Raw genomic sequence first — 21364 nt, 5'->3', positions numbered from 1 at the left:
TAGAAGGGGACACCTTGTGCCCCTTGTCGGCCCGAAATTTTAAAACCGTCAGTGACGCTGTTTCACATTCAGGTTCGCTTCGGGCGGTGATCAGCAGATCATCGACATATTGAAGCAAGGCAGTGTTAACTGGCATGTGGATACTGTCAAGTTCTCGTTTCAGTGCTTGGCTATAGATGCTGGGGCTTTCTGTAAATCCTTGAGGTGCGCGTGTGAATTTAAAACTTCGTCCATTTAAACTGAATCCGAACAGATATTGACTTTCCGGATCGATTGGGACACTAAAGAAAGCATTCTTGAGATCAATTACAGTGAAGAACGTTGCTTCTGAGTCAATAGCTGTTAGTAATGAAGAGATATCTGGGACCACAGGGTATTGTGGTACAATACATTTATTTAATTCGCGCAGATCAATAACTAATCGATATACTGGTGGTGCTTTTGGATCCGTTCTTTTAAGAATCGGAATTATCGGAGAATTACATACATTGGAGTCCGTTTCGACAACTACTCCTTGTGCAATGAGCTCGTCAATGATTTGCAGTAAAGCCACTACAGCATCTGGTGGTAACTTGTATTGTCGCATTCGTGGTAGTACTATTCCTGTTTTCAGTGTGACTCGATATGGTGTAATGTTCATGCAACCAACATCAGTGGGGCCTTGTGCCCATAAATGTGTAGGTAAATTCTGCAGTCGGTGATCCATGTCTCTGGACACGTAGTGACCTTTAAAATCACGTAAAAATAGTCGTACTCCTTCCGGAGAACAACATATTATGGCTCCTAGAGCTTTCAATGTTTTTATGCCTAACAAGTTTTCTGGACATGATTTAGTAAGCAATAAATCTGTAGTACATGTCAATGGACCGACTGTAAGTGGAAGAGGTTGTGTTACGTCATTTATTATAGGTTTTCCTGAGAATCCAAGGGAAATATTCTGTGAGCCTGAGAGGGGTGCCCCTGGAACTTCACTGCGTCTTATAGTTGTTCTGCTTGCCCCTGTATCAAGTAAAAACTTTCTGTCTTCCCCTAATAGTTCACTATGTACATAAGGTCCCTCTTGGTCTACAGGAACCTCTATAAGGGGTAAGCCAACTTCCCTCTCTAGGCTATCTCATGAGTATCGCTGATAATCGGGATAATCTGTTTGTGCGTACTGATACATCTGTTGTGTTGTTGCTTGTGTTGCCGCAATAGGCTGCGCTTGTGGTGGTGCTACGGTCTGTTGTGGAGCTAACCTAGGTTGTGCATGCTGAGGGATTTGTTGTTGATTCTGATCCTGTCTAGGTGGACGTGGTCTTTCCTGCGTTCTACCTGTGGCAATATTATGTTTCAGGACTGGACAATCGTGTATATAATGACCTTGTTGTTTACAATAGTTGCATGTCCCTTTCGCAGGACCTGCGGAATCACCCTTTTGATGACTATCGGCTGGAACTGACTGTGCAACAAGCATTTTCATTTTTGTATCTTTCATACGTCTTTGTTCGTGTTCTTGTTCTTCTCTAATTCTATTGTGGTGATATTGTAACATCTGTAACATCTGTGATGGGGTATTACCTTGCCAGGTACTTTCGAATTTCAATACTCTATTCTTGACTTGCAGCAGAGAATTTTCAACTAATTTTGTCACAAACAGATGTGGATATGACTCACTACTGGCTTTTATGCCACTATTTATACTAAAACATTTTTCAAATCGGGAATAGAAATCACTAGTGTCTTCGTCTGGCTTTTGTTTACAGGCTGAGATAGCACCCCAGTCTTCCTTTTTCGTAGTTAATAAACGTGGTAGTACCTGTATTAGTAATCCTGCTAATGCTGTAGTCTTTTCCCCAAGCCCTGCTCCTGCAGCGCGGGCCTTTTCTTCGTTTTCTAATGCTGTCCAATCTATCTTTTGGTCTCCCACCTCCCATTCCTTTTCTTTGAGTTTCTCATAAACACCGGCGGGGAATAGGACTTTTAATATTTTCATAATATCCGGGTAGGTATACTCTCCCATGAGTAACATGTCTTTTATCTCACGGTGGAAACCTGCTGGGTCCTTGTCATGGCTGGGTACTACTTTCTTCATTTCTAATAATTCCAGTTTAGTTATGGGCGTGTACACAAACACGCGTGTAAAATTATCACCGTCACCTCTTATTGGGTGCACTTCGCGTAACGGGTTCTGTCTATCTATGTGATACATTTTTCTTCCCATGATGGGAACTGGAACGTGTTCTGGGCATACGAAATTTAAATATTGGTTTCGGGATTCTAGAATTTCCTTAATTAAATCAGTACCTGACCCTCTCCATATATTCGTGAGTAGTTCTGTCAATATGTCAGGTAAGGGTCCTGGATCGGAGTGTTGGCTTTTATATAATATAAGGAGGTGTTGAATCATGTATATACTAGCTAAACGCTGTTCGTATGGGTCAAGATTCAAGAACGTGTGTGCAAGTACATCATCATTGTATTCGCCGGGACTGTCAGCCCATTGCACTGCTGATCTGGCTAATTCTTGTTCGTCCATGGAATCGAGCATGTGGTACCCCCTTCGATCTCGGAGTAATTTATCAGTGGCTTGGAATAGGTGTTCAGGGGATTTTGTATTTAACATAGGGTTTGGAAAATGTCTATTATATTCTGGACGTATTGGACGTATCGGGTCGTTAAAACCTCTGGTATTATTATGGGGTCTTCCTCTACCTACATAAGCTATCGTTTCTAATTGCTCTGATTCTTGCTCCTCCTCTTCTTCTGATTCTACTCTGTCTGTTTCTCGTCTTTCTTTATGTATTCGTTCTACTTCCTTGCGGATCTTTCGACACATGGCGATTATACACGCCTGTCTATCATGTTTCTCTTCTGATATGTTCTGACCCCATTTGACAAGTCTTTGCATGGTGTCGTGATCTGCCCCGGGTCTGTCTTGATTCCTAATTACACAATTTATGAAAAAACGTAGTAGTTGTCTTTGGACATCCACTTTCTGGTATTCCATAGCTTCGTTAATACTTTCTGGACCTCGCCCTGTTTGGACAAAGCGATATATTTCGTCTAGGTGTTCACCCATTCCTGGTATCGTCATTAAATATAATGTAGCTCGTCGTATACGTAGTGATGATATGAGCAATTTGTCCTGTCTACCTGGTACTGGGTCGTATCTACAATCCACAAGCTGTTCTTTAAACATGTCGGATGTTGCTAGTTGGGGTGTACGTTGGAGTGCTAAATCTCTAAGGGTCTGTTTATTTCGCGGCGGTGTGGCAAACATATCTGTCGTACCTCCTGTAGCACCATCTGAGGTGCTAGGCACGAAAGGATTCGTTGGGCGTAGGATAGAGATTGTAGATGCGGGAAAAACTGTAGAAACGGACGGGCCTGTTGGAACTTGTGTAGGAGTTTGTAGTTGCGGGGATACAGACGAATGCTCTTGGTGTTGAACACCATCGGCAAGCGGTGTGGGTGGTATGGCATTAGCATACTCGGGAGCTGCGTCATCTAAATAGGAGGAAAGGAAAACGTCCTTTGCTGTTTTGGGATGTGTTTTGGGATGTGCTTTTATCGGGAGCAATGGAGGAGTTAAGTCTTTTGGTATTTCCGGGGTAGCCTTAGGTAACCCTTCGGCCAGAAGAGGATACATACCAGTCATAAGAGTGTTTCTTTGTCTATCTACTTGTTCTGATTTTACTCGGGTACCTTCCTCAAGTAATAGATTTTCTCGGGTTTTATTTGAATTCTCTCTACCTTTCTCTTCCTGTCTGAGTGCTTTTTCTGTACGTCTATATGATTCTTTACGCCATAATTCAATGGCATCTTTCTGTGACTGTCTGGCTTTCTTTTTCCATAATTCTTCTTCTACTCTCATGATGCAATCTGCATCCCAGGTCCCCGCTGCGGGCCATCTCTGACTCTCTGGTAATTCTTTGGTGTAGTCCACCCATAAATCAAGAAATAATACGGCATCTAGGCCATGCTTATGATACATAAAGTATCCTGGAGTGTCCCTAGGTGGGATGGGAACAGCTTCTTCGAGTACACCTTTTCTAGTTTTGATCTGTCTTAGTTTCGAAAAGAGCGGCATTTTTAGACCTTATTACTAGAACACACTTTATACAAGAAGACACAATAATGAACAGTCATTCATACCACAATATATAGAACGTATTTAAAACATTTAACACTTAACAGTTTTACGAACAATGATAACTAATAGAAAACTAGTTACTGACATAATACTGACACTAGATAGTACTTATTTATATGCAAGACATACTATATATACTGCTAAACAGTACAGATACACTGCTAAAACAGTGCAGACCAGATTTGTGTACCCAAACCCGTCTTGACCGGCACAGACTATGTGCACGTTAAATGCCTCCCCGGTAATGGTACTCACCGGGTAGCTCGGAACGGAAGGCCTCGGAAACGGAACTGAAACTGGACCGGACTGGACTCGACTCGACTGGACTCGGAACTTCGGAACCTGGTGGGCCTCTGTATACCTCGGATCTTGCTCTCTCAGCTAGGCTCTGGTCGGGATACTTCGCACTTCTCACCGCCTCGTCTGGGTGTTGATCGCAGCCTCAGTCGTCCCCGCTTGGCCGGAGGGAGATACAGGAAATCCTGCAGATACGCGTTTTTGTCCGTTCAGCTGTGGCAGGAGACCGGGCCTGCAACGCACCGCCGGCGCGTGAGATGAGAAAGTGTCCCTGTTCGGGCGCCAATTTATGTGGTAAATATTTCATTACCGGTACTATTTTTTATGCGGTAAAGTCTATTAAGAATAACTCAGTAAATATAAGAGGCAGAATCCGTGGTATTAGAGGTTTTAAAAGGCTTTATTCCTATACAAAGGAATACAATTCGAATTGTAGGCATTCTATTCCATCACCACGAAAGTTCAGGAAGGAAGGGCATACATTATTGACAGATAAGCAGTTTTATAGAAAATACATTACAGTGAAACAGATGCAAGAGGCGTAACAGCTGATAGCACAGATAAAAGGTGCATACGTAACTAATAGAGGCGGGTGTATGGGCGTAATTTAATAAACGTCATCATACATGATGTCACAAGTGGGTGGATCCATAAGAGAATCCTGCAATGTCAGCAGAAATATTTGGCAGAGATGCGCGCGCAGCCGCATGACGTGTGATTGACGTGCAACTAGAGGGTGAAGGGGGCTTGACATTTAGCTCTACATGTGGAGACAGAAGTCTGGGGTTCATGTCAACCTAATCCCAAATCATATCTAATATCCTATGTTTAAAGAACTGTGTTATCCAAAAAGAGAGGTCTCTAGGATAGAATCTATTCTATACTGACTGTTAGTGCGTGTACAAGCGTCTAAGTGTCTACACTAGATGCGAGGGGGTAGGAATATTCCATGGTAACGGGGCTATGAATTACTTGCATGAGGACAGCGAGGCCTGGCCCTTTGCACGGTAGCTGGAGGAATGTTTACCTAAACTACTAGACAGGAATGCATCGGATGAGGAGCGGAGTAGATAATCTTGAAGGTGAAATACAGTTTTTGGCAGGCGACAGGCTGGATCAGGCACCGTTAGCCGCGCAGGGAGTAAGACAAAGTTCATGGTCACAGATGCAGGCTCAGACTGGAGCTTTCAGAGGCAGAAGGCAGGAAAAGGCTTGATGACAGAATTCGGGCCTACTCGCCTGAATCTGTAAAATGTGGAAAGTGAACCACATAAAGTCGGTGGCCTTTCATACTTAGGAATGGAATATCTGACCCATTCATGGCGGATCTGAAAGAGGACATGTTGACGGTGGACGCACATATATTTGCGTCTTCAAAACTGGAGCAGGAGGGAACATACATGTACTTATAGCATGCACATGGAGCCGTTGGGGTCTACGATAGGGGACATAACTGATCACAAAATTCATATTTCCTCAGGTAGAACACCCTACTGGGTGGCGATTCTACCACGCTATCGCACAAGTTTGATCCCGATATAGACTTTCATTGCACTGACGTATGTATATGTGTTTCATTATGTTGCGATGTAATTCTGGGCATTGGGTTGGTGAAATTGCATTCAATATTGTGTTATTTCAAAAGGCATTTTCCCCCTGTAGGGCTCGCCTCATGTACGGGTTGCACCACCCGTGATTTTTGCACATTTGCTTTGCTTTTTTTAGGTCTCGGCTGGTGTGGACTGCGCACATGCGCAGTCTCGCTGGCGAGATTTAATGATTTGGAGTAAGTTCTGTAAACGGCTTTAAGCCCCGCCCCTCTTTCCCATTGGCTGGCGTCACCGTTTATGCTAAACAGTGGCCAGCCATTGGGAAAGAGCTGTTTGTGACGTTTGCCTTCGGTTCTTTCAGACGGCCCACTTGGACGGGCTCGTCCGCTTTCTGGCTAAAGTAAAAGGTTTCTTATCTTTATGGGGCCATGTGTTTCAAACACATGGCCCATAAAGACAAGCTCCGCCACGTGTTTATTTTTGCATCTCACTTTCATTTTGAAAGCGCAATGCAAAAATAACCGTGGCTGCCTGGCGAGTGCTTGTTCTTCTAGCACTTGTATGCGTGCCCATGTGTGGTGACGTATGTGCATGTATTCATCATCACGGTGGGCCGCCACAGCGCCATGAACACTAATCTTGCATGTGTCATGATATTCATCCATGTACACATCCTCATCCTTGTTTGTTTTTGGTTTAGTGGTCTTTGGGGCAATCTGCTGCAATGTGTTACAGCAAGGAACGACTGGACAACAACGCACACAACAGCAAGGAACTCTTCAACATCGTCAAAGAGCTCTCCAACCCCAACGCCGGTAACAACGACATCACCCCTTCACAAGACCTCTGCAACTCCCTCGCCTCCTACTTCCACAACAAGATCGCGGACATACACAACAGCTTCAGCACTCAACCGACGCACGCCACGACCGAACCACCGCCCCCCCCCCACCACCCTCCGCGCCTGGACCCCGATCAGCACCGAAGACACCGTCCGCACGATGAACTCCATCCACTCCGGATCTCCTATCGACCCCAGCACAACCTCAACATCATCTCCTACGCCGACGACATCCAGCTGATTCTCTCCCTCACCAACGACCCCGCCACCGCCAGAGCCAACCTCCACGAAGGGATGAAAGAGGTAGCCGAATGGATGAAGAACAGCCGCCTGAAACTGAACTCAGACAAGACGGAAGTCCTCATCCTGGGATCCTCACCCTCCGCCTGGGACGACTCCTGGTGGCCCCCTGCCCTAGGCAGCACACCCAAACCAACAGACCACGCACACAACCTGGGCTTCATCCTGGACTCCTCCCTCTCCATGACCAGACAAGTCAACGCCGTCTCCTCGTCGTGCTTCAACATCCTGCGCATGCTACGAAAGATCTTCCGGTGGATCCCCACCGAGACCAGGAAGACGGTCACCCAGGCCCTCGTCACCAGCCGTCTGGACTACGGCAACTCCCTCTACGCCGGAACCACCGCCAAACTCCAGAAAAGACTTCAGCGGATCCAGAACGCCTCAGCACAACTCATCCTGGACATCCCCCGTCGCAGCCACATCTCCGGACACCTGAGAGACCTGCACTGGCTCCCGGTCACCAAGAGAATCAATCACCTTCCGTCTCCTCACCCACGCACACAAAGCCCTACACAACCAAGGCCCAGGATACCTCAACAGCCGCCTCAACTTCTACGCTCCCAAACGCCAGCTTCGATCGACCGGCCACGCCCTCGCCACCGTCCCCCGCATCCGAAGAGCCACCACAGGGGGACGGTCCTTCTCCTTCCTCGCCGCCAGAACGTGGAACTCCCTCCCGACCCACCTCCGCCTGACCCAGGACCACCTCGCCTTCAGGAAGCAACTCAAGACCTGGCTGTTCGAGCAGTAGCGGACCCCCCTCCCCTAGCGCCTTGAGACCCTCTGGGTGAGTAGTGCGCTATATAAATGCTTTGATTGATTGATTGATTGAAGTGACATTACGCTGCACAATTACTGACTCTGCTCTTTAGTGCCACTGTTGTTGTGCACGGTGCCTTAGTGCTCATTGGTGAATGCAGGCGCACTAATCACGTTTGTGCAAATCAGTGATTAACAATTGACGAGACTCCTCCCTCTGCCATCCTTGCAGTCTGAATAGTCTTTACGGAGAAGGGCCAACTGCGTGCGCCGATCGGTAGCCAGAAGAAGCTAGCGCTTTGAAGTGTACAGGGTTGAGAAACGCAGCACATGTTTCAGTAGTGCGTTAAACAGACGTGCCAGCATGAAGCATCGTCGTTGTGTCATTCCCTGGGATGATGCATCTCCCTGTTTCCCCGGACCGAGCCACGAAGAGCGTCTCTGCAGCCCGCGTGCACTCGCGCCTGTCTCCGCCGTGCCTCGACTGTCGACTATAAACTGAAGAGGCGCCTTCCTGGTGCACCTCCTAGCTTTAAAGCCCACACAGTCACAACATTCTGTCTTCACTGTTAAGGAATATTTTGACACTTTTTTCATATTTATTTTTTTTGCTCTCAAGAACAGATTTTGAATTTTAATATTGGAACTTCTCAGATGCCAAGGGAATTTACTACTATTTATTGTAATTTATTATATTGTTTTCCTCCGTAGGACTGCACAAACGGGAGAGAGCGGCCCGTAACTTAGACTTTATTGTATTCCCCCTGGCTTACTCCTGAATTTTAGGAGTATGCGAGGAGTACTCCTGGCGCTCCTGCCTTCATCCTGTAATTCGGGAATCAGCCAGGTGCACTACAAGGGTAAGTCGCAGCTAACTTCTCCAGTTGGGCCCCGTGCCCGAAGAGTGGGCGCGGAGAAGATAAAAGGAGGAGCTGATGCTCTAGAAATGAAGCCAAAGAGGGAGTGAGAATTAACCGGAGCCGGAGTTTTTGATTTAGAAACAGTGCGTGACGGCGCCAGCCTTCAGGGAGACGCTCCACAGGAGCCCGTAGGGGGTGCACCGACTGTGCCGCCGCCTCCTGGGTGTGTTAACATGCTGCTGTCTCTGCCCCCTGGAGAGGAGTTGGCCTAACAGCAAGGGTGGTCGACCTCGAATCGGGGGATCTGGGTTCGAGTCTCGGCAATGACGCTGAACATCCTGTGATCGTGGCAAATCACTTAATCTCCCCGTGCCTAACCGAAATGAATGTGTCCTCATGTGACTTAACTGGTGCTATGTAAAGCGCTCTGATACCCGATTCGGGTCAAGTTTGCACTATATAAAACTACAACAAAAATAAAACATGCTGCTTGCCCCTGCCTCCTGTGAGCTGTTAACATGCTGCTTGCCCCTGTGCGTTGCTAACATGCTGCTTTACCTACCTCCGCTCTCCAACACTAGAAAAAGCCATTTATATTTGGCAGATCTAGTTCTGAAAGACAGGGGTGTCTTGCTAAAGATGGGCAGGTCCACGGAGGGCTGTGTCTGCGCTCATTCCCCTGTATGAACAGAACTCCCAGGGTCGGTTGTACTGTAGTTTTACTCTGCCTGTACCTGCCCCCACCAGCAGAAGCCCTCTCCTGTACCCCCTGCTGGCAGCAGAGGTATCCAGACTCAGGCTACCTGTAGCATCCAGCCACCAGATCGGAGCCAGTAAACCACCTCACAGGGTAGAGTGTGTGGGGTCAGTTTTAAACCCGCAGGAGCCTGGAACTGAGACCCCAGCAAAGTACGACTGTGCCACAGCCACAGTCCAAAGGTGTGAAGGTGACACCGGAGCTGTAGTGGGGAGTGTAGTATCCTCCGACGTGGGGTAGCGCTATAGTCTACCCACGTCGGAGGTGAGGTGCGAGCGCTGACGCATGACGTCAGGCGCTCAGTATAAATAAAGGGGCGTGGCCCGCTAACGGCAGTCGGGACCATGCTGGAAACTACACCGTGTGTCCGTGTACCTTAATGAGCGCTGCAGCGCGCTAGCCACGAGGCATCTGGCCTAGAGGCCATCACACTGGCGACGAGGGGCAGAAACGACCCCATGCTGTGGTGCTGACAGCCATCTCTTCGTGCACTGTTACTGTGCCCTCAACCCTGGCTCCTTGCTGTCTCGCCTTGGTGCAGCTCACCTGCTATGTGCCCTAGGCAGGTTGCGAGACCCCATGTTCAGCCTCGTTCCTCGGGGGTGTGCCTGCTGATGGGTGTGTGCGTCACACGTGGCCGGCGGAGCCTGCGGAGGTATGCGCCCGGCACCCTGGTGAGCGGAGGTCCCCACTGCGAGGCCTAACACGGCCAGGCCACTGGAGAAGCCCTGAGTGTGTCCAAACTGACCTCAGCCAGGCGGCTGCCACTGTCCCAGGAAGGTAAGCAGCGCACGTGCTGCGGAGTGTCTTTGCGACTGCGCCAAGATGGCGTCGATTCCCACCATTGAGCCGTTTGTGGTCGACAGAGCTTCCTCCTCTCTTGCCCCTCGATGGAGAGACTGGACCGATCGCCTCCAGATCTACTTCGAAGGGGCGGGCATAGCCCGAGAGCAGCGCAGGGCCCTACTCCTCCACCTGGGAGACAAAGACATCCGTCGCATTTACAAGACGTTGGTGGAGGCTACACCTAAGACCTACGTCACGCTTCTCAATGCCCTGAATGCGCACTTCGAGCCGATGGCGAACAGGGACTACGAACGGTTCATATTTCGCCAGGCCAAGCAGGAAGCAGAAGAATCGCTGGACGCATTCCATGGGCGCCTGAAGGAACTGGCCAGCACGTGCGGCTTTCGAGACGAACAGGAGGCGATCCGAGGTCAGATTATACAAGGATGCTACTCGTCCAAACTCAGAGTCAACATTCTTCAGGAGGACGGCAAATCCCTGGCGGACATCCTCACTCTGGGCCGGTCAAAAGAACTGTCGCAAGCCAGGGCGTCGCACATGGAGGAGGCGCTCCACCGCCCTGTCAAGACGGAGCAGGTGAACGCGGTGGACACGACCAACGTGGTAAGGCCCAACTCGCGCCAAAACGCAGGGAGAAAGCCGCAAGACAGGAGAAAGGGATGCGTAAACTGCAGAGGCACGCCCCACCGCCTGCAAGACTGCCCGGCAAGAGGGAAAAGATGCAGTGCATGCGGGTGGATGAACCATTTTGCGGCAGTCTGCCGGTCCACAAAGTCACGGAAGGAGGCAGCCCAGACGGTGGCGGAAGAGCGAGACGGAGAGGACATGGATGATGACGCAGGGGAATACCCGGTCCACTACGTGTTCGCGGTAGACCAGCCACGACGGAAGAGACGACGACTCCAAAGGTGCAAAGTCAAGATCCACAACCAGGACGTGAGAGCCACCATAGACACGGGGGCGTTGATCGAGCTCATGGGGGCCAATGTGTATGAGCAACTGGATCCCAGCCCCCCACCGAGCGAAGCAAGAATCAGAGTATTCGCGTATGGGCAGAAGACGGCAATCCCGCTTTTGGGGTGCTTCAAGACGGAGATGAGCCACAATGACATCAAGATCCCCACCACAGTGTACGTGACCCCTGAGGGGAACGGGATGCTGATCAGTGGGCAGTCAGCGGAAGAGCTGAGGCTGATATCGTTCGCCCTGGCGGTGCAAGAGGAAGAGTTAGAGGTCATCCTGGAGGAGTTCGAAGACGTCTTCAAGGGCATCGGATGCCTCAAAGGTAAAGAAGTATCCCTCCACATCGACCAGTCGGTCCAACCGGTGGCGCTGAGGCACAGGCGCATTGCATTCCATTTGCGCAAGAAGGTGGAGGATGAGCTAGAGGCACTGGAGAGGCAAGGGATTATCGAGAAGGTCAGTGGACCCACCCGTGGGTGTCCCCGATCGTAGTGGCGAGAAAACCGAAGCAGCCAGGGCAGGTCCGCATCTGTGTGGACATGCGACTCCCCAACGCCACAGTGAAGAGGGAGCGTCACCTAACCCCCACCATTGACGGCATCCTGGGAGAACTGAACGGTGCCAGATGGTTTTCGAAGATGGATCTTCAGTCCGGATATCACCAACTGCTGCTGCACCCGGACTCTCGCTACGTCACCACCTTCTCAACACATGTCGGCCTCAGGCGGTACCGACGCCTCAATTTCGGAATCTCAAGCGCCGCGGAAGTGTTCCAAAACGCTATCCGAGAGGTCCTCAGCGGGCTACCAGGGGTCCTGAACGTAAGCGAAGATCTCCTGGTGTACGCCTCGTCGATAGAAGATCACCATCGGAGACTGCGAGGGGTCCTCCAGAGGATCAAAGAATCCGGACTGACCCTACACAGGGAGAAGTGCCAATTCCTAAAGAAGAAGATCAGTTTCTTTGGATACACATTCTCCGACCAAGGAGTCGCCCCGGACTCGGACAAGGTCAAAGATGTGCAGGACGCTCCAGCACCTTCCAACATCTCGGATATAAGGAGTTTCCTGGGGATGGTGAACTTCTGCGGGCGGTTCGTCCCGGACTTGTCGAACCTCACGAAGCCCCTCAGGGAACTGACAAAACCCACCACCCCGTGGCAATGGGGACCAGAACAGGAACAAGCTTTTAAGGACACCAAGGCGGCATTGTCGGCTGACACCACCCTGTCATACTTTAATCCGGCCCGGTCCACCAATGTTGCAGTGGATGCCAGCCCATATGGGCTAGGGGCAGTGCTCGCGCAGCTGCAGGAGAATGGTGAGTGGGCCCGATAGCCTATGCGAGCCGCTCTTTGACGGACACATAACAGAGGTACTCGCAGATCGAGCGAGAAGCGATTGCCATCGATTGGGCCTGTTGACATTTTCACGTCTATGTGTACGGTAATCCATTCACCGTGTCCACAGACCACAAACCCCCCTTTTCCCCTGTTTCAGGGATCGGCATCAAAACACCCGCCGCGGATCGAAAAGTGGATCTTTCAGCTACAGGAGTACGACTACCGAGTGGAGTACAAGCCAGGCTCCTCGAATCCCGCGGACTATCTCTCGAGACATCCCAGAGTAGCCAATAAAGTGGAAGAAGAGGACGGTGAAGACACGGAAGAATATGTCCGGATGGTATCAGAGAGGTCCCGGCCATTGCCCATGAGCCTCGAAACGATCGTAGCAGCCACCCAGAGGGACGAATGTCTGCAACTGTCCCTGACGGCCGTCCAGTCAAATGACTGGCGCCCCATCCAGTCCTCCATGGCCAGACGAACGCTGCAAGCCAAGGCCGTCCTGGAGTCGCTCATACGGGTCAAGGATGAACTCTCGGTTGACACCAGCGGGTGTCTTCTTCGGGGCCCGCGACTGGTGATCCCATCCCGTCTGACCCAGCAAGCGGTGGACCTGGCACACCGGGGCCATCAAGGCATGGTGAAAACAAAGAGTCGGCTGAGAGCCAAGGTATGGTTCCCGGGGATGGACCCTATGGTGGAGCGAACGGTCCGAACATGCTCCTGGTGCCAGGTGTCGGGTCAGCCGGATCACCCCCACCCCGTCATCACCGAGGAAAACCCGCAACGACCATGGGAGAGAGTGAGCGCAGATTTTGGGCACCTCCCAGATGGACGTTATACCCTGGTGATCACGACGACTACACAAAGTACCCGGAGGTCGAGGTGGTGGGAAGCCAGACTGCCGCGGAGGTCATCACAAAGTTCGAGAAGACTATCGCCACGCACAGAATATTCGAAGTGGTCAAGACAGACAACGGCCCACCCTTCCAAGGGCAAGAATTTGCAGACTATCTTAAGGAGTGGGGGATCCACCACCGGAAAGTGACCCCGCGCTGGCCTCAAGCCAATGGGGAAGCGGAGAGGTTCATGCGGACCCTCAACAAAGTGGTACGCATTGCGCACGCCGATGGGTCGCCGCTCGAGAGGGCCATCTACAGCTTCCTGAGAGAATATCGGCTGACCCCTCATCTCACGACAGAGGCAGCCCCTGGACCGGCGAGCATGGGCCGAGTAGTGCGAGACACCATCCCGCATCACCCAAGCTGGATTCCGCCACAGATTGACGCTGGGAAGGTCCTAGCCAACAGGACCCACTCCAATGAACAGGCCAGTGCCGACCGGGGAGCCCGGACGTCAACCATTCAAGTACGGGACAGAGTCTATCTCAAGGACAGGTATCCCGGGAGCAAATTCCGGCTCCCCTTTGAACACAAACCTTGGACAGTAGTCCACCGAACTGGTACTCTGGTCACCGCGAGGAGAGGGACCGAGGAGGTCACCCGGAACATATCGTTCTTCAAAAGAGTGTACCCCGGGACCTCAGACCCGCGTCTGTCGGAACTCCAGGGCGACTGGCCGAGTCAGCCGCCAGCGGAGGAAGGCCCAGAAGGGCATCAGGGGTCCACCCCCACCGAATACGAGAATCAACCAGACCAGAGTGCAACGTCACCTCCAGGAACACCAGGCGGGAGGTCGCCCAGCCCTCAGGTGAGGTCCCCAGGGAGCGCAACCTCGCAAGGAGTGGTCCCGACAACACCATCAGTGCGGGGACAGCAGTCCGGATACAGCCTGAGAAGAAATCCGGCGCCATCCTCCCAGCTGGCTGACTTCCTAGTGTGACGGACCTGGGACTGGAATTCCAGTGACTGGTAACAGACCTACAGGGTCAAATATTTATTGTTTGTTTTGATAAAGGTTAGAAGGAATGTAGTATCCTCCGACGTGGGGTAGCGGTATAGTCTACCCGCATCGGAGGTGAGGTGCGAGCGCTGATGCATGACGTCAGGCGCTCAGTATAAATAAAGGGGCATGGACAGCTAACGGCAGTCGGGACCACGCTGGAAACTACACCGTGTGTCCGTGTACCTTAATGAGCGCTGCAGCGCGCTAGCCACGAGGCATCTGGCCTAGAGGCCATCACAGGGAGAGAGGTACTGATGCCACCCACCCTCACTCAGCAGACATGGGTACACCTCCTCTGAGTTACAGAACATGAGTAGCAACCCCTTGGTGCACTGGGGGACGTGGGGGGGGTCCTCTCCACCGCAAAGATGCGGACCCTGTCAGAAGGGTGCACTACAGACCAGAAGGGGGCTTGGTTATGTCCACCTCACATGCTGGGTAAAGTGAGGGGCACTGGCACTTTGTGTTACACCCTGGGACAGGGTACTCAGTGGCTTGTCAGTGGTGCCCTCCGTACTGGGGGGTGGAGGGGGGCATGCAACACTGCCAAGGTAAAGAGCATTTTAAACACTAACACAGTGCACTCCCTGGTACTGCAGCATTTTCTTTTCATAATGTGCCAATGTGAACTCTGCAGCATTTGTAACCCTCTCGTTACCTCCACTCTCTGGGCTTGTACGATGGGTAACCTGATGGCAATAACCAACCTACACCAGTGCTAGTACACACGTCTTACACCAGAGCGAGTACACACTCCTTACACCAGTCCTAACACACACTACTTACACCAGTCCTAACTCAAAATCCTTACACCAGTCCTAACACACACTTTGCACCAGTCCTAGCAACACTCCTTCAACCAGTGCTAGTAAACACTCCTTACACCAGTGCGAGTACCCACTCCTTACACCAGTCCTAACACACACTCCTTACACCAGTCCTAACTCACACTCCTTACACCAGTCCTAACACACACTTTGCACCAGTCCTAGCAACACTCCTTCCACCAGTGCTAGTACACACTCCTTACACCAGTGCGAGTACACACTCCTTACACCAGTCCTAACACACACTCCTTACACCAGTCCTAACTCACACTCCTTACACCAGTCCTAACACACACTTTGCACCAGTCCTAGCAATACTCCTTCCACCAGTGCTAGTACACACTCCTTAGTCCAGTCCTAACACACACTCCTTGCACCAGTGCTAGTGCACACTCCTTGCACCAGTCCTAGTGCACACTCCTTACACCAGTGCGAGTACACACTCCTTACACCAGTCCTAACACACACTCCTTACAGCAGTCCTAACTCACACTCCTTACACCAGTGCAAGTACACACTCCTTACACCAGTCCTAACACACCCTCCTTACACCAGTCCTAACTCACACTCCTTACACCAGTCCTAACTCACACTCCTTACGCCAGTCCTAACACACACTTTGCAGCAGTCCTAGTGCACACTGCTTACACCAGTGCGAGTGCACACTCCTTACACCAATCCTAGTGCACACTCCTTACACCAGTACTAGTACTCACTCCTTACACCAGAGCAAGTACACACTCCTTACACCAGTCCTAACACACACTCCTTACACCAGTCCTAACTCACACTCCTTACACCAGTGCGAGTACACACTCCTTACACCAGTCCTAACACACCCTCCTTACACCAGTCCTAACACACCCTCCTTACACCAGTCCTAACACACCCTCCTTACACCAGTCCTAACTCACACTCCTTAAACCAGTCCTAACACACACTTTGCACCAGTTCTAGTGCACACTCCTTACATCAGTGCAAGTACACACTCCTTACACCAGTGCGAGTACACACTCCTTACACCAGTCCTGTTAGACTTGGGGGTCTCTGGTTGGCGCAAGGTTGTCCTTGTGTCAAGCAGGAACCCTCTCCTCTATGTCAGGGCGCAGGATAACCCCTCGTGAATGACCCTTGCTCACCCTCTAGGTGCGTGGCGTGAGCAGCCAAGGCGATTCCTCAGGCGTTGTTGGTTAAGCACTTACAATCGCACACACAGTAAATACATCAATCCCCCCAGAAACGGACACCAGACTTGGATATGTAGAAAAATACGCTTCTTTATGTAAAAATAGGTATATATATCTCAGCAGACTTATCACAAGACCAATAACGTTTTCGCTATGCCACCAGGTTGTAAAGCAGGCAAATGTTCTTTGTTCGTAGTTTCAAATTAGATACTTTGTAGTCTCTCGCAAATGTTACTTGTGGTTCCAGTACTTACAGAGATCGGCTCCTGCGAACGGGGAAATAAGGCGTTGCGGGCCCCGAGCCCGATACTGGAATTCTTAAGAACGTGTAGTTGCTTTCGGGAGTCGGCACGGGAGGGTGCGACTCAGCAGTGATGGGGCACCTTTGGATCCTCTTGAGCAGGTGCGTGTAGGCAGGCAGGCGCGGCCCACGACCCTCAGCACGGCGGTGCAGGGGTCTCCTCAGCCGGGGCGGCGCGGCCTGATCTCAGGGCGAGATCGCGAAGCGGGGTCACAGGGCACGGTCCATGCAGCTGGGGACCCGGCGGGGATCACGATCGTCGGACAAGAATTCCGGCGGGAGGGGCGATAGCGCTTCAGCGCGCTCCAATAGCAGGCGGTGGCAGAGGTGCCGGCGGCCTAGCCCGGGGTAGAGAGCGACTCCGGTCGGAGCGAGGCTCTCAAGGGGGGCAAAGGCAGGCAGGCTCCCGAGTGTCACAGCCCTAGGAGGGGCGATGAGGGGCGCAGTCTTCCTCAAGCGGGATACACACACGGCTCGAGTTTCAGGACGAGCAAAGGCACAAAGAACCCACTGGTCCTGGGGTTCTGTTCAGGGGGCAAGCTCAGATCAAGCCCTTGGAGAATGTTTAAAGCACAAAGCAGCAAAGTCTTTTCAGTAAGTCTCTTCCTCTCCTTTCTCAGCAAGGCAAGCAGCAGGCCAGCTCCTCCAGCGTCTTCTTCTCCTTCTAGTCGGGCAGAGGTTCTTTGTGGTAAAACAGGATTCTGATTTCTTAGGAGCCAGGCTCCTACTTTTATACCGTGATTCTTTTGTTCTTTAGCGCCAGGGGGCCTGGGCCTGGCCCAGTCCAGTTCTGGAGCACTTGGTTATGGTGACTCTGCTCTTTCCTTTCAGCAGCAGGGCAGAGACATCAGCCGCTCCGCAGGGGGCGGCGCCGGCTTTGTGGTGGTAGAGCACAGGTCTATTCAAGAGTCAAGGTGTACTCCTCCCACCCATCCTGGTGTCGTCTCTCTACCCACCACCTGGCAGCCAACCTGTCTCTGGGGATTCCCCATCCCTGCTCCTTACTGTTGCTAGGCAGAACACACACACACAGCAGAGGCGGACTGAAATGGTCAGGTCAGTAAATACTAACTTTCTAAAAGTAGTATTTACAAACCCAGGATATTAAAATAAACTTGACTAGAAGAAGTATTTTATTATTCTGAGTTCAGGCATACTAAACTTGACATTCTACCATGCTCTCTGAGTCCACTGGGGTCACAGCGTGTAGTGACTCCAGCAGCCCATTCTGGCCTATGGAGAACAGGTAGCCTTCAATAGTGAAAAACGAAAATGGCTGTAATTCACTACTAAGACATGCCACACACATCAGGGCATGTCCTACCTTATGCCTACAATGCACCCTGCCCTTGGGCCTACCAGAGGGGTGGCTAATATGTAGGTAAGGGAAGGTTTAGGGACTGGCAAGTGGGGGCCCTTGCGCAGTCAGCGCGACAGTCCCGGACTGCACGCAGGGTCGGCGGTGGCAGACCCTAGACGCATTTTACAAGGCCGCTTTCTGTGGATGGCGCAACCAGCGCTGCAAGCCCACCAGCAGCATTGGTATTCACAAGCCCTGGCACCCCCGGTGCACTTTACTGGGGACTGACAGTAAATCCAATAAACCAATCATGAGCATCAATTACAGGTACACTTTACCTAGGGAGCACTTGCACTGCGGCACGGATTAGCCGTGGCGCAGTGCCCTGAGTGGACAACACCAGCAAAACATCGAGGCACACCATCAAAAAAGTGGAAGGGAAACTCACGCCAAGGTGCCAGGTCTAACACGTGTCCCCTCCAGCTGAAATGTGGGGAGAACTACCCTTGCCCAGGGGGTTCCTCGTCACTAAGGCGGAAATACCTGGACAGACCGTCGGCATTGGCGTGATCTGGGCCAGGACGGTGTTCCACCGTAAAGTCCATACCCTGTAGGGAGATGGACCACCTCAACAGCTTTGGGTTCTCACCCCTCATTTGCATCAACCATCTGAGGGGCCTGTGGTCCGTCTGAACCCGGAAGTGAGACCCAAACAAGTAGGGTCTTAGCTTCTTCAGCGCCCAGACCACAGCAAATGCTTCTCGCTCAATTGCACTCCACCTACTTTCCCGTGGAAGTAACCTCCTACTGATGAAGGCTACGGGTTGGTCCCAGCCCTCCTCAGTCATCTGTGAGAGAACAGCCCCTACACCATGCTCTGAAGCGTCTGTCTGTACTAGGAATTCCTTGGAGAAGTCAGGGGCCAAGAGTACGGGCGCCGTGCACATGGCAGTCTTCAGGGTGTCGAAAGCTTTCTGACAGGTGTCAGTCCAGATCACGTTCCTGGGCTGCTTCTTGGAAGTCAGCTCTGTCAAGGGGGCAACAATCGTTCCATAGCGCTTGACAAACCTCCTGTAGTACCCAGTGAGCCCCAGGAAGGCCCTCACTGCGGTCTGCGTCTTGGGGGGTTCCCAAGCCAGGATGGTCTCAATTTTGGGTTGCAAGGGTGCCACCTTGCCACTCCCCACTTGGTGTCCCAAGTACACCACGGAACCCTGCCCGATCTGGCACTTGCTCGCCTTGATCGTGAGGCCTGCTCGGCGCAGAGCCATCAACACTTCCCAGAGGTGGCGCAGGTGTTCGGGCCAGGTGGCACTGAACATTGCGATATCATCCAGGTAGGCGGCACTGAACGCATCCAGCCCAACCAGTACCTGGTTGACCAACCTCTGAAAGGTGGCAGGGGCATTCTTCATCCCAAATGGCATTACGCGGAACTGGAAGTGCCCATCTGGTGTAGAGAATGCTGACCTCTCTTTGGCCCCATCGGTCAAGGCGATCTGCCAGTACCCAGACGTTAAATCAAACGTGCTGAGGAACCGGGCAGCCCCTAGCCGATCAATGAGCTCATCAGCTCTGGGGATGGGGTGCGCGTCAGTCTTCGTTACTGAATTGAGTCCTCTGTAGTCCACACAGAACCGGAGTTCAGGTGTGGCTCCCGGCGCAGCAGCTTTGGGGACCAAGACCACGGGGCTGGACCAAGGACTGCTGGAGGACTCAACCACCCCTAACGCAAGCATTTTGGAGACCTCCTCCTTAATGCAAGCTCTGACCCTGTCCGTTACCCTGTAAGCCTTGTGCTTCACAGGTAAGCTGTCTCCTGTGTCCACATCATGGACGCACCAATCTGTGACACCAGCAACCAGGGAGAACCTATCTGGAAACTGCCCCAGCAAGTGGCGACAATCTTCCTGTTGTTCGGGCGTCAGGGTGGGTGAGAGGTTAACTCTATCCACTGACCCATCTTTCTCAGAGGCTACTAAGAGGTCCGGGAGAGGCTCGGTCTCCTCTTCCATTCCATCATCAGTGGCCAGCAGCATGCCCACTTCGGTCCTCTCTAAGTGGGGCTTAAGGCGGTTAACATGTAGGACCCTCAAAGGGTTCCTGGGAGACTGCATGTCCACCAAGTAGGTGATAGGACTTTTGCGCTCCACAACCTCAAATGGACCTGTCCACTTATCCTGAAGTGCACACGGCTCCACTGGGGCCAAGACCCACACCTTTTGTCCAGGTTGAAGCTCTACCAGAGTGGCATTCCGGTCGTACCACCGCTTCATCTCCTCCTGGCTGGCTTCCAGATTTGCCTCAGCAAGTTGCCTGAAACGCCTAGTCTGGTTCCGGAAGGCCAGCATGTAACTGTATACATTCTGGGGAGGTTTCCTGGGAGATTGCTCCCAGCCTTCCTTTACCAAACTCAGAGGTCCTCTTACCGGGTGACCATACAGAAGCTCAAAGGGGCTGAACCCTAGAGACTTCTGTGGCACCTCTCGGTAAGCGAAGAGCAGGCATGGCAAGAGGACGTCCCACTTACGCCTCATTGGACCGTCTAGGCCCATGATCATGCCTTTGAGGGTTCGGTTGAATCTCTCAACCAACCCATTTCCTTGGGGGTGGTAAGGAGTGGTGAACTTGTAAGTTACCCCACACTCCTTCCACAGGGATTTCATATATGTGGATATGAAATTGGTCCCCCTGTCGCTCACCACCTCTAGAGGGAATCCCACTCGGGAGAAAATTCCCATCAGTGCTCGTCCCACCACGGGGGCCGTCACTGTCCTCAGAGGGATGGCTTCAGGGTACCGGGTGGCATGGTCCACCAAGACCAGGATGAACCTGTTGCCCAGGGCTGTCTTGGGGTCCAGAGGCCCCACAATATCAATACCCACTCGTTGGAATGGCGTTCCGACCACAGGGAAAGGTTGCAGAGGAGCCTTGTGCTTCCCTCCGCTCTTACCACTTGCCTGGCAAGTCTGACAGGTTCTGCAGTAGGAATCTGAATTCTTGTGCATTTGGGGCCAGTAAAAGTGGGTGACAAGCCTGTCATAGGTCTTGTCCATCCCCAAATGTCCTGCTAACGGCACATCATGAGCCAGCCCCAGTAGGAAGGTTCTGAACTTCTGGGGTACCACCAGCACACGGGCTGACCCAGGTTCAGCAGCCTTAGGCTCGGAATACAGGAGGTCACTCTCCCAGTACACGTAGTGTGTCTTGGCCTGAACACTGTGGTAAAT

The sequence above is a fragment of the Triturus cristatus genome, chromosome 11 (genome assembly GCF_964204655.1).
Source record: "Triturus cristatus chromosome 11, aTriCri1.1, whole genome shotgun sequence".
In the NCBI taxonomy this organism is placed as follows: domain Eukaryota; kingdom Metazoa; phylum Chordata; class Amphibia; order Caudata; family Salamandridae; genus Triturus; species Triturus cristatus.
This window is presented reverse-complemented; position numbering follows the sequence as displayed.